Source organism: Oncorhynchus nerka, linkage group LG15 (assembly GCF_034236695.1).
Source record: "Oncorhynchus nerka isolate Pitt River linkage group LG15, Oner_Uvic_2.0, whole genome shotgun sequence".
NCBI classification, from domain to species: domain Eukaryota; kingdom Metazoa; phylum Chordata; class Actinopteri; order Salmoniformes; family Salmonidae; genus Oncorhynchus; species Oncorhynchus nerka.
Window position 1 is genome coordinate 59,028,139 of NC_088410.1, and position 12,396 is coordinate 59,040,534.

A 12,396-nucleotide genomic window follows, 5' to 3' on the forward strand; every position below is an offset into this window, starting at 1 on the left:
ATTTGTTAAACGAAAATGTAATGTCTTATTTTCTACCTGAGGTTTATTTGATTGAATAGAAGTTTCGTAATGCTTAAATTGTTACGCGTATGCTGATATAAATTGGACATGACATCCCAGCAACTTTGAGAAAAAAACACTTTATATTGGAGTTGTCTCGAGATTGTTTAACGTCGTATTAATGTAATGTGGCTGTAGCATATAATCTCTCGTCATTGAATATGGGCGGTTGAAGTTAACCACCCTCATCGAATATTAAAAACAAATCACAATAAATAGATGTATCCACCAATCCAAAGAATAGGCGGGAACTAGACAGCCAGCCGTGCCACTTTGTGAACAACGACTCCCATTGTTAGGGCGGAGAGTCATGTAAAGTCTTGTCAGTTTTACATAATCTTTGGTTTGATGAAAACATCTCTGGTGGGGAAATGAATATTGTTTTAGGCAGATAAGGTTATTCGCATGAAAATCTGCCCCAAAATGGTTGGAAACCTAGCTATAGACGTGAAACTAGTTAGGGAATTAAGAAAATGTAATGGTAGCTAAGTTATTCATATGAAGATAATGAAAGGGTGATTTCTGTTCGGCTAGTTGAAGAAGTCAGTTATCTGATTGACAGCCAGTAGTACGAGCTAGTGAGTAACGTTAGTGTTCTCGGGTTGTTAGCTAGGCAACTGTTGTGGCAATGACTTCTAGAGGTAGGGGAACCCAAAAACCAAACATATCTGATACAAAAGGAACTCCACGCATTGCTATATCCAGTTATAAAATCGGATACACCTGGAACCAGGGTGGAAGACAAGGCGCCGAGAATAAGGTGAGAAGTACTCCCTTCAAATAAATTGCATTTTCTATCTGGAATCCCTGGGACGTCCCTACCCCATTTTAAGTTGACATTTTAAAATGGTTAGGGTAGGTGTAGCTCTCAAACTCTAGGCGATGTTCTGCCTTCGATCTACAGTTTCCGGCTGACGTTAATTAGCTTCGCCCACGCCTACCTCACCTGAACTAGCTACAATCCCGACGCGTTGTTTTAGAAACGTCAATAATCATCGCTTGCGATACGGCTTTCGAAACATATGGCCCTTATCTTTCATCAACGAGAAAGAATCCTTCAAATAAAAAAATATAAAAGTCCAATGACTCTTATGTGTTATGTAACGGAACTGAGAGTCACGATCAAGGGCTAGGACGTCCCAACGATTCGAAATGGCACTAACCACAAATACTTGACCTATCCACATGGGGGTACTTGAGACTACTCATGAGACCATAAACCTACGGGTAAAATGTATACGAGGACGTATTTCAGGGGTACCCGTACCCCCTGACCAGAGCAAACTTCAGTTGGTGGTACAGTAACCGAAAAACGTTGGGAACCACTGATTTAAGGTACTGTATGTTTAGTGACTGGAGTTGGCCATCCCTGAAATCGGTCTTTCTTCCAGGCAACTTGCATGGAGTTCCTCAAACTATGGATACAGAAGACTTTTGGATGGGTTCATCCTTACAATGCCAGGTGCACTTTCTCAGGAATAGCCTACAGACAGATTACAGACAGAATACATCACTGCTTGAATTTATAATGCATTGCAATGTCAATTCCAAATGGTGGGGAAATAACATTGGTAAAGCTCTTGATACTATGCTGTTAATATATCCACTGTGTGTAGCCTGAGTTCGCTAACTGGAAGAATGTTACCTTGTCCAATCTGTAGGTCTCACATCACAGAGTGGGGCTGGAAGGATGAGTGGTGGACAGCTAGGAGGGAGTTGAGGCTCACAGTGAGGGCAGAGTGCCATTACAGGTCAGTGTTCGGCTCTACCCTCTACCTGCTTTTCAGCTATTGGGTGACCATACATGCCCATCAGTACTTACGGAGAAAGTCTGTTTGTGGAAATGATATTATTACAAAAAGCAGTAACAAGAGTTGCTCCTGTATGCCAGCTGAGAGGCTGTGTCTGCGTGTGGCTTGGGACAGCTGGGAAGTGTACATGAGGATGAAACACAGGATGCAAGAATCTGCTCTTCAGTTCCAGAAACTCACAGCTCTATGGTGAGGCATTGTGACTGATAGATGCTATTTTTGTTCATTTTATATGAAATTACTTTGAATTAGGAACAATACACTGCCTCTGGGAGGTTAGTGAGCTTCCTACATACAGTCATTGCGTGAGTGATTATATATGTGTGTTGACAAGATAATAATTTGTGAGTAAAAGGGGAGGAGGCAGCCTGTGTTAGTGCTGATGTGTGTTTCCCCCAATACAGTTGGGTGTGGACTATGTGGCAGACTAGGATGTGGAGGAGGTATGATGCATGTGATATGGAGGACCAAGCACTGGGCTCTGTGACTCTACAGACTAAGGTGAGTTGATTACATCAATATTTATGTGGCTCTTTTTCAATAAATCTTTCCTTGATTCCTCACATCCTCATCGCCCCTCAAAAAAACACAATGGAGAGGAAGGTCAATTCACTACCTTGTTGTCTGTGAATGACAATTTGCAATGAATGTCCATTCGCAGAATTGTATGATTTATGCATGTTGTTATTCTGTCATAGGCACTACGTTCATGCCTGTATAAGCTATGTTCCTGGTGGGGACATTCAGAGGAGAGAAAGGATCAGAGGCTGGCTGAGAGGATGGTAAAACAGCTGTCCCGACACACACACACACCATCACGGTACAGCCATACACCCAGACAGAGCCCAGCTGTCCTGCCCTTTGGGCCTTGCTGCATGAAGAGAGGTTGTGTTTAAGTAGAGCCTGGCACCACTGGCAGTGGAGGGTGGGTAGGAGAAGGAGAAACGGAGAGCCTCTGACATACTGGACCACCATACTGTAGTCCACAACACACTGAGCCAGTGGAAGGACAACGTCACCATGATCCGGGACAGGTACTGTACGACTGACTGTAAAATATCAGTGAGGATCAGGATGATATTTTTCTTGATGTTATAATGCACGTTAATGACCTGCTACTTACGCTGACTGTTGGGGACCAACTGGTTCAGAAAGACGTAGACTGGTGTGTGTTCTTAACAGGATTTGATTAGACCTTTTTGAGATTTTGGTTAATCCTTCAAGTGTGTTTTTTTTTTTGTTAATGTATCTCTTAAGGCGAAACCGAGAGGCGCAGGCAGGTCGACATGGGGATGTGTCTTGTGTGCGACGCGCCCTGAGTGGCTGGAGTGAGGTACAGCATCTTACCATATACAGTATAGTTTACCATTAGCCTTGCTCTGTTTGGTTTCTCCAGTGTAATCCTACATTATTTGATGTCAGTGTGTCCAGCACAGAGGAGAGAAGAACAGCAGGCTGGATCAGTTTGTCTTCATGGCATGAGTCAGATTCTCAAACACACCTTTACAGGCCTGGAAGGCACAACAGAGCTCACATCCTATACATCACGGATGGGCAATATATATATATATTTTTTTTTTTCTTTCTTTCGGTATTCCGGGTCTGAATTTTTGACAGTTAGAATAGTAGAATACACAAGGTGCAGCTTCGAAATTTGGTTGTGCATCATCACTTTATCTTCTGTCACTGACAGTCACTCAATTAGCCCATGTCAACTAAAATGTATTAGATTGATAAGTTAGTCTAGCGGTGTGCTGTCTAAACTTGTATTTATCATGGTAGAACTACCAACCAGGGGGGCCCCCATTGATTTTGGGAGTCACTCACTCAGATATCATATTAAAAACTGCTAACATTTCTCTCTGCCCCATGTCAAAATCTGTAGCTTTGCAGGAAATTAACTTTAAAACTTAAACAACAACAAAAAATTGCTCCTCTGTCAAGACAGGGGGGCCCCGCCAAAAGGCTAGGACTGGCTCTGACTGCATGTGTGGGTATGGATGTGCGTATGCACCCCTCAAAGTTGCCCATCCCTATTTATACGTTAACTGTTCTGAATGTTGTTAGTTAACACTTCTATTGTTCATTCATTTGGTCATCATGTGTCGTCTGACCTGACTGATGCTCCTTGCAGAATAGGCTCCACCCTGCCTTGTATGTTTGTGTCCGAGGGGACGTGCTGTAATCTCTGCCTATGATCCCCTGTGGTGGCATCACTTCCAGACAGAGCAGGTCGATGAGCTTGTCGAGGAGCGCTACAGCCTGCATCAGCATGACTTCCTCCAGCATCAACCCAAATGGATCCACCGTCTCAATCTCTTTATCCAGCGTCTCTTACTTGGAATGTTGATTTTGGTCATCTTTCTGACTGACACTTGTATTACTTTCTTCCCAGGAGGGTTCTGCGTGTGTGGAAGGAGACTGCAGCAGCCAGGAGCAGTGAGAAGAGGGCAGAGAACCACTACCGGCTCTGTTTAGGCTAAGGTGTTAGAGCAGCTCTATTTGTTACCTATGATAAAGTCTCAGGCTTCATTGAAAGTTTTGTAGAAGCTCAATGACTTAGCTTCTAATTTATTTCTACAGCTTCGTATGTTATCAGTACTGTTACCACAACTGATTCTGGGTGCAACTACTGCTCAAGTCAGTGTGAAATACTCACCAACAAATATCTTCTTTTTTTTCCCTATAGGTGCTGTTGGCATGGAGGAAAGCCACAGCCTGTGTCAAACTGTCACCGGCAGTGAGCAGGGCTCCGAGTTGCATGGATAAAGGTAAAGAGATACTAAGATGAAGACAAATTGTTCATTATTCAATGCTATTTTCTGTTAGATCAGTCTCCTGGCACATTGAATGAAGCCTCCACTGAAATGTGAAGCCTACTGACACCATTTTGTATGTCTCAGTGAGGCAGCGGTGGACTTTCAGGAGATGGTGGGAGCGAAGCAGAGCGGTTGTGGAGGAGAGAACCAAAAGGCACCACCACCACTCTTCTTTGCAGTATGTTCAGATTGGGGACTATGTACCGGCAGCATCAGCAGAGCTATAAGGTAGATGGATACTGCGTTCGGTCCTGTGTTCGAGTCTGTTGTGTGGTGTTTGATCCATTCTGATCCTATGTTAGTCTGTGTTTAATATTGTGTTTTTCATGTCCTTATTTAGGTGATGCATGAAACGGGACACTCAATGTTGAGACGGGCCGCCCCCAGGTGGTAAGGGGAGGTAACAACACAGCCGCCATGCTTATCTTCAACACGGGGGCCCCTCCTGTACCCCCTGTTCACTCATGACTGCACGGCCAGGCACAACTCCAACACCATCATTAAGTTTGCCGATGACACAACAGAGGTAGGCCTGATCACTGACAAGGATGAGAAAGCCTATAGGGAGGAGTTCAGAGACCTGACCGTGTGGTGCAAGGACAACAACCTCTCCCTCAACGTGATGAAGACAGAGGAGATGATTGTGGACAACAGGAAAAGGAGGACCAAGCACTCCCCCATTCTCATCGACAGGGCTGTAGTGGAGCAGGTTGAGAGCTTCAAGTTCCTTGGCGTCCACATCAACAACAAACTAACATGGGCCAAGCACACCAAGACAGTCGTGAAGAGGGCACGACAAAACCTATTCCCCCTCAGGAGACTGAAAAGATTTGGCATGGGTCTTCAGATCCTCAAAAGGTTCTACAGCTGCACCATCGAGAACATCCTGACGGGTTGCATCACTGCCTGGTATGGCAACTGCTCGGCCTCCGACCACAAGGCACAACAGAGGGTAGTGCGTACGGCCCAGTACATCACCGGGCCAAGCTTCCTGCCACCCAGGACTTCTGTACCTGGCGGTGTCAGAGGAAGGCAGTAAAAATTGTCAGACTCCAGCCACCCTAGTCATGGACTGTTCTCTCTCATAAGACTCCTGAACAGCTAATCAAAGGGCTACCTATACTATTTGCACCCCCCGCGCTGCTGCTACTGTCTTTTTCTATGCATAGCCACTTTAACAACCCTGCCTGCATGTACATAATTGTTAATTACCTCAACACCAGTTCCCCGCACATTGACTCTGTATCGGTACCCCCTGTATATAGCCCCGCTATTGTTATTCACTGCTGCTCTTAATTATTTGTTTTTCTTATCTCTTACTACTTTCACTGTAACCTGTTGTATTTGGCGCATGTGACAAATAAAAATTTATTTGAAACAATACATGCCAGCTCTTTTTTCTTTTTTTGCACGCTGGAACATTGTGGTAAGGTTATTGCTGTTTTAACATGGTTATTTCAAATATTAAAGGTCAACTTACCAAGACTTGTGTGAGAAATTGTGTTACTTTAAAATACAATGATTTCATTGAAAAAAAATACAATGATTTAATAGAAAAATAGTGTTTTTGGATGTTTCTTGGCTTTAATGTTCTCTTCTTTCTATGATCCATCTGTGAGCTTCTGAGTGTCGGGGTGAACTCCTGGCTGTTATGTAACTCAGTGTTTTTCTTCCCTGGCCTGCACAGCTGCAGCACAGAAGGGGAGAGAGGCTGAGCAGACAGAACTGGCCCTCTGGCATTGGTCCCTCAGTCTGCAGGCCAAGGTAACACCTGGACACATACTTCACTGGCAGCTGGCCTTCAGCCTAACTAAAACATGAAATATTATCCCTGTCTCTGTTTGTCTGTAGTGGAGGACGTCTCTCCTGTATGATTACCACTGCTGACCCTGTTAATGTACATGGCCCAGATCTGTTTGTGCTGTCTTTCCAATGACCATAGGAGTTAGCAAGACCGCAGAAACGGCTCTGTGACCAGGCTAATGGGTGTAACGTCAGAGACCTATTTTCCTCATTGATGATATCCAGGCCACAGCTGGAATAAGGATATGAAAGGGCATAGACATAATGAATGAGACATCCCCTGGTGAATAGAGTGGAAATGTATTGAATAGTGTATACTCCTCAGACACACTGGATGAGACGGAAGATCCCCTGGTGTGTTCTGTTCCAGGTGCTGGAGGCTATGGGTCGCGGAGCAGCACCAGAAGCAGGAGAGGCTGGCCCAGGCTGCCCAGTTCTATAGAGACCAGCTTCTGAGGAAAGGGGTGGCCCACGCCGCTCACATGGGCAGCTTCTGCACCAACATAGCACTTCACAGCCAGGAGCAGGTGTGTGTGAGCAGATGCTGTGTTTTATTATTCTAGTGTGTCTTGTCTGTGTGGAACTGTATCAAGCCTGTCTTTTTTTGTGCTTTACAGAGTTCTTCGCGGTGTCTCCAAGGGGTGGTGTTGCAGTGGAAACAGAGAGCAGTGAGGTTTTAAAAAATTAAATATTATTTGACCTTTATTTAACCAGGTAGGCCAGTTGAGAACAAGTTCTCATTTACAACTGCAACCTGGCCAAGATGAAGCAAAGCAGTGCGACAAAAACAACACAGAGTTACACATGGGATAAACAAACGTTAAGTCAATAACACAATACAAAAATCTGTATACAGTGTGTGCAAAATGAAGTAAGGAGGTTAGGCAATAAATAGGCCAATAGTGGCGAAGTAATTACAATTTAGCAATTAACACTGGAGTGATATACGTGCAGATGAGGATGTGCAAGTAGAAATACTGGTGTGCAAAATAAAATAAAAACAAACTTTGGGATGAGGTAGATGGTTGGTAGGATGGGCTATTTACAGATGGGCTGTGTACAGCTGCAGCGATTGGCAAGCTGCTTTGACAGCTGACACTTAAAGTTAGTGAGGGAGATATGTCTCCAGCTTCAGTGATTTTTGAAATTCGTTCCAGTCATTGGCAGCAGGGGACTGGAAGGAAAGGCGGCCAAAGTAGGTGTTGGCTTTGGGGATGACCAGAGAAATATACCTGCTGGAGCGTGTGCTACGAGTGGGTGTTGCTATGGTGACCAGTGAGCTGAGATAAGGCGGAGCTTTAGAAAGACAGGGCAGGATGGATGTAGGTCTGTAACAGTTTGGGACAAGAGTATCTCCCCTTTTGAAGAGGGGGATAACCGCGTTCCAGTCTAGGAATCTCAGATGGTACGAGAGGTTGAACAGACTAGTAATAGGTGTTGCAACAATGGCGGCGGATCATTTTAGGGAGAGAGGGGCCAGATTTTCTAGCCCAGCTGATTTGTAGGGATCCAGATTTTGCAGCTCTGTCAGAACATCAGTTGTCTGGATTTGGGTGAAGGAGAAGTGTGGGGGCTTGGGCAAGTTGCTGCGGGGGGTGCAGAACTGTTGGCCCAGGGTTGGGGTAGCTAGGTGGAAAGCATGGCCAGCTGTAGAGACATGCTAAAGAGAGTGACTGAAATTCTGGATTTTTGTGGATTTATCAGTGGTGACAGTGTTTCCTAGTCTCAGTGCAGTGGGCAGCTGGGAGGAGGTACTCTTATTCTCAATGGACTTTACAGTGTCTCAAAGCTTTTTGGAATTAGTGCTGCAGGATGCAAAATTCTGTTTTAAAAAGCTAGCCTTTGCTTTCCTATCTGACTGTATATTGGTTCCTGACTTCCCTGAAAAGTTGCATATCGCGGGGAATATTTGATGCTAGTGCAGTACACCACAGGGTGTTTTTGTGGTGGTCAAGGGCAGTCAAGTCTGGAGTGAACCAAGGGCTAATCTGTTCTTAGTTCTACATTTCTTGACTGGGGCATGCTTATTTAAGATGTGAGGGAGATATGTCTCCAGCTTCAGTGATTTTTGCTATTCGTTCCAGTCGTTGGCAGCAGGGAACTGGAAGGAAAGGTGGCCAATTGTTTTGGAATTAGTGCTGCAAGGTGCAAAATTCTGTTTGAAAAAGCCATCCTTTGCTATCCTAACTGACTGTGTGTATTGGTTCCGGACTTCCCTGAAAAGTTTCATATCACGGGGACTATTCCCAACAACCAGACATCCTCTACTGATGGGATGAGGTCAATATCCTTCCAGGATACCCGGGCCAGGTCAATTAGAAAGGCCTGCTCGCAGAAGCGTTTTAGGGAGCGCTTGACAGTGATGAGGCGTGGTCGTTTGACCTCAGATCCATTAAGGACGCAGGCAATGAGGGAGTGATCGCTGAGATCCTGGTTGAAGACAGCAGAGGTGTATTTAGAGGGCAAGTCGGTCAGGATGATATCTATGAGGGTGCCCGTGCTTACGGATTTGGGGCTGTACCTGGTAGTTCCTTGACAACTTGTGTGAGATTGAGGGCATATAGCATAGATTGTAGGATGCACATCAGCCTAATTATGTCAGCAGACCAGTCGTGATGGATCGGCGGGGCTCCGTGTCGACAAAGGGTCCAGGGTAATTGTCAAGAGAGGTATTGTAGTTGGTGTACTTTGTTTGCTAGCAGGGAGATGGGCCTAGCTTGAGGCTAATTGGTGCATGCTTCTGGACAAGGGTGTTAGCCACAACAGCCACTCGGTAGCAGCTAGCTAGCTGCGAAGATCCGGTGTAATGGTCCAGAGCGTGACCTGTTTGCCCAGCCTTGGTGCAGGGAGCGGGAGACCGCACACTCAACTACCTGTACTGGTGGCCACTATGTCAACATCAGACCCTAAACCTTACGGGGAGGGTTTTCCGAATACATGGAGAATCTCAATTCAAATCCCTTTTTACCCCCCCCCCCCTCCCTCCTCCCACCTTAGCCTGGACCATAGAGCTACTCAATATCCACCTGGACATGCAGCGCTTCCAACAGGACTGCAAGCAACTTCAGTAAGGACCCACAGGTCTGTGATTAACATTACTGTTGGACCTTGTTTATACATTCTGGTGGATTTGTGTGTGTGTTTGTAGGGCGTACAGTACCTTGCAAAAATATTCATCCCTCTTGGTGTTTTTTCATATTTTGTTGCATTACAACCTGTAATTTAAATAGATTTCATGTAATGGACAAATACAAAATAGTCCAAATTGGTGAAGTAAAATTTTTAAAAATGTATTGTTTGAAAAAATGTGATAATATAAAAACCGCAAAAGTGATGCGTGCATATGTGTTCACCCCCTTTGCTATGAAGCCCCTAAATAAGATCTGGTGCAACCAATTACTTTCAGAAGTCACATAATTTGTTAGATTGCACACAGGTGGACTTTAAGTGTCACATGATCTCAGTATATCTACACCTGCTCTGAAAGGCCCCAGAGTCTGCAACACCACTTAACAAGGGGCAACACCAAGCTTAAGAACACCACCAAAAATTCTGAAATTTCCATCCCCAAGCAAGCGGCACCATGAAGACCAAGGAGCGCTCCAAACAGGTCAGGGACAAAGTTGTGGAGTAGTACAGATCAGGGTTGGGTTATAAAAAAAATATCTGAAACTTTGAACATCCCACGGAGCACCATTAAATCCATTATTAAAAAATGAAAAGAATATGGCACCACAACAAACCTGCCAAGAGAGGGCCGCCCACCAAAACTCACAGACAAGGCAAGGAGGCCATTAATCAGAGAGGCAACAAAGAGACCAAAGATAACCCTGAAGGAGCTGCATTCTCCACAGCGGAGATTGGAGTATCTGTTCATAGGACCACTTTAAGCCATACACTCCACAGAGCTGAGCTTTACAAAGAGTGGCCTGAAAAGGCCGTTGCTTAAAGAAAAAAATAAGAAACACTTTGTGTTTGCCAAAAGGCATGTGGGAGACTCCCCAAACATATGGAAGAAGGTACTCTGGTCAGATGAGACTAAAATTGAGCTTTTTGGCCATCAAGGAAAACGCTATGTCTGGTGCAAACCCAACACCTCACATCACCCCGAGAACACCATCACCACAGTGAAGCATGGTGGTGGCAGCATCATGCTGTAGGGATGTTTTTCATCGGCAGGGACTGGGAAACTAATCAGAATTGAAGGAATGATTGATAGCGCTAAATACAGGGAAATTCCTGAGGGAAACCTATTTCAGTCTTCCAGAGATTTGAGACTGGGACAGAGGTTCATCTTCCAGCAGGACAATGACCCTAAGCATACTGCTGAAGCAAGACTCGAGTGGTTAAAGGGGAAACATTTAAATGTCTTGGAATGGCCTCGTCAAAGCCCAGACCTCAATCCAATTGAGCATCTGTGGTATGACTTAACGATTGCTGTACACTAGCGGAACCCATCCAACTTGAAGGAGCTGGAGCAGTTTTGCCTTGAAAAATCCCAGTGGCTAGATGTGCCAAGCTTATAGAGTCACTCCAAGAGACTTGCAGCTGTAATTGCTGCAAAAGGTGGCTCTACAAAGTATTTACTTTGGGGAGTGAATAGTCATGCACACTCAAGTTCTTTTTTTTCTTTTCTTCTTCACAATAAAAAATATGTTGCATCTTCAAAGTGGTTGTGTAAATCAAATGTTAAAAACCACCCCCAAAAATCAGTTTTAATTTCAGGTTGTAAGGCAACAAAATAGGAAAAATGCCAGGGGGGTGAATACTTTCGAAAGCCACTGTAGCTAAGACTTGAAGAGTGTTGAGAAGCTGGCTGCAGACGAGTAGAAGTGAGGGAGGGACTGCGGAGAGGAACACAATCAGCCAAGGGCTGGATGAGGTAAGACATGAAGGGAAGATGCTGCGGTCATTGGTGTATGTAAGGGCCACAATGTCTTCAAGGCAGAGTAATTAAGGATTTATAAACAAACAATGGTGACTATGAAAAGAAAAATGGAGAGAAAAAAAAAAGTATACCGGCTATTCACCAGTCCATAAAGAACCAGAACCAATCATTGAAGTAATACTTTTTTCATTGGTTTCCTATCCACTTATAAATGAATAACTAAACTGATGGCTTTGATTTAGCATGCATTCCTCTGGAGGTGTCATTTTCATGTGAGCCATAAATCTTCAGCTATGAAAACGGAGCAGTCAGAATTTACAGCAAGTCAAGTATATAATAACCATGCCATATTGTGCAACGATTTTTCCCATTTTGGGGTCATTCCAGATTCATTTCCAGCTCTTTGTATTGTTATTGAGAGATTGAGTGTATTGGCAGACTGTCAGCTGAGCTGGCAGAGCAGAAGCCTGTAAATATCTTGCATGCTGCCAGGATCCACAGGATATAGAGTGTTCTCCACAGCAGCACAGCCACAGGACAGCGACTGGGACTGGGACAGGCGGTTCTCAGCAGGCCTCCAGAGCATGGGGCTACTGATCATTACTCTGTCCACCACACTAGATGACAAACCGGACCATGGTCGCCCCAGTGGTGTAAGAGAATGACATGTTGCCATTCTCCACTGGTTGTTTTTTATAGTATAAAAACATCATTATTCAAAATAGAGGGAGATGTATGGAAATTGTTCAATTGAAGCTTTTGAATTAAAAACCCTGATCTTGGTGATAATCGGTTGGACTGAAAAAGAATGGCATATGGCAAGGCAGCTGTTTGATTTATGTTTGACTTGACTATACTGTAATGTTTTTTTTATATGTATAATGTTTTGGTGTTTGTACATTTTAATAAAATATTGGCTACATGCCTAATTATGTTGGTATTTTCTGCATTAAACTTTGCAGTGCTGGTCTGTTTTTCACAAAACTGTTACCAAAATAAATATAACACTCGATTT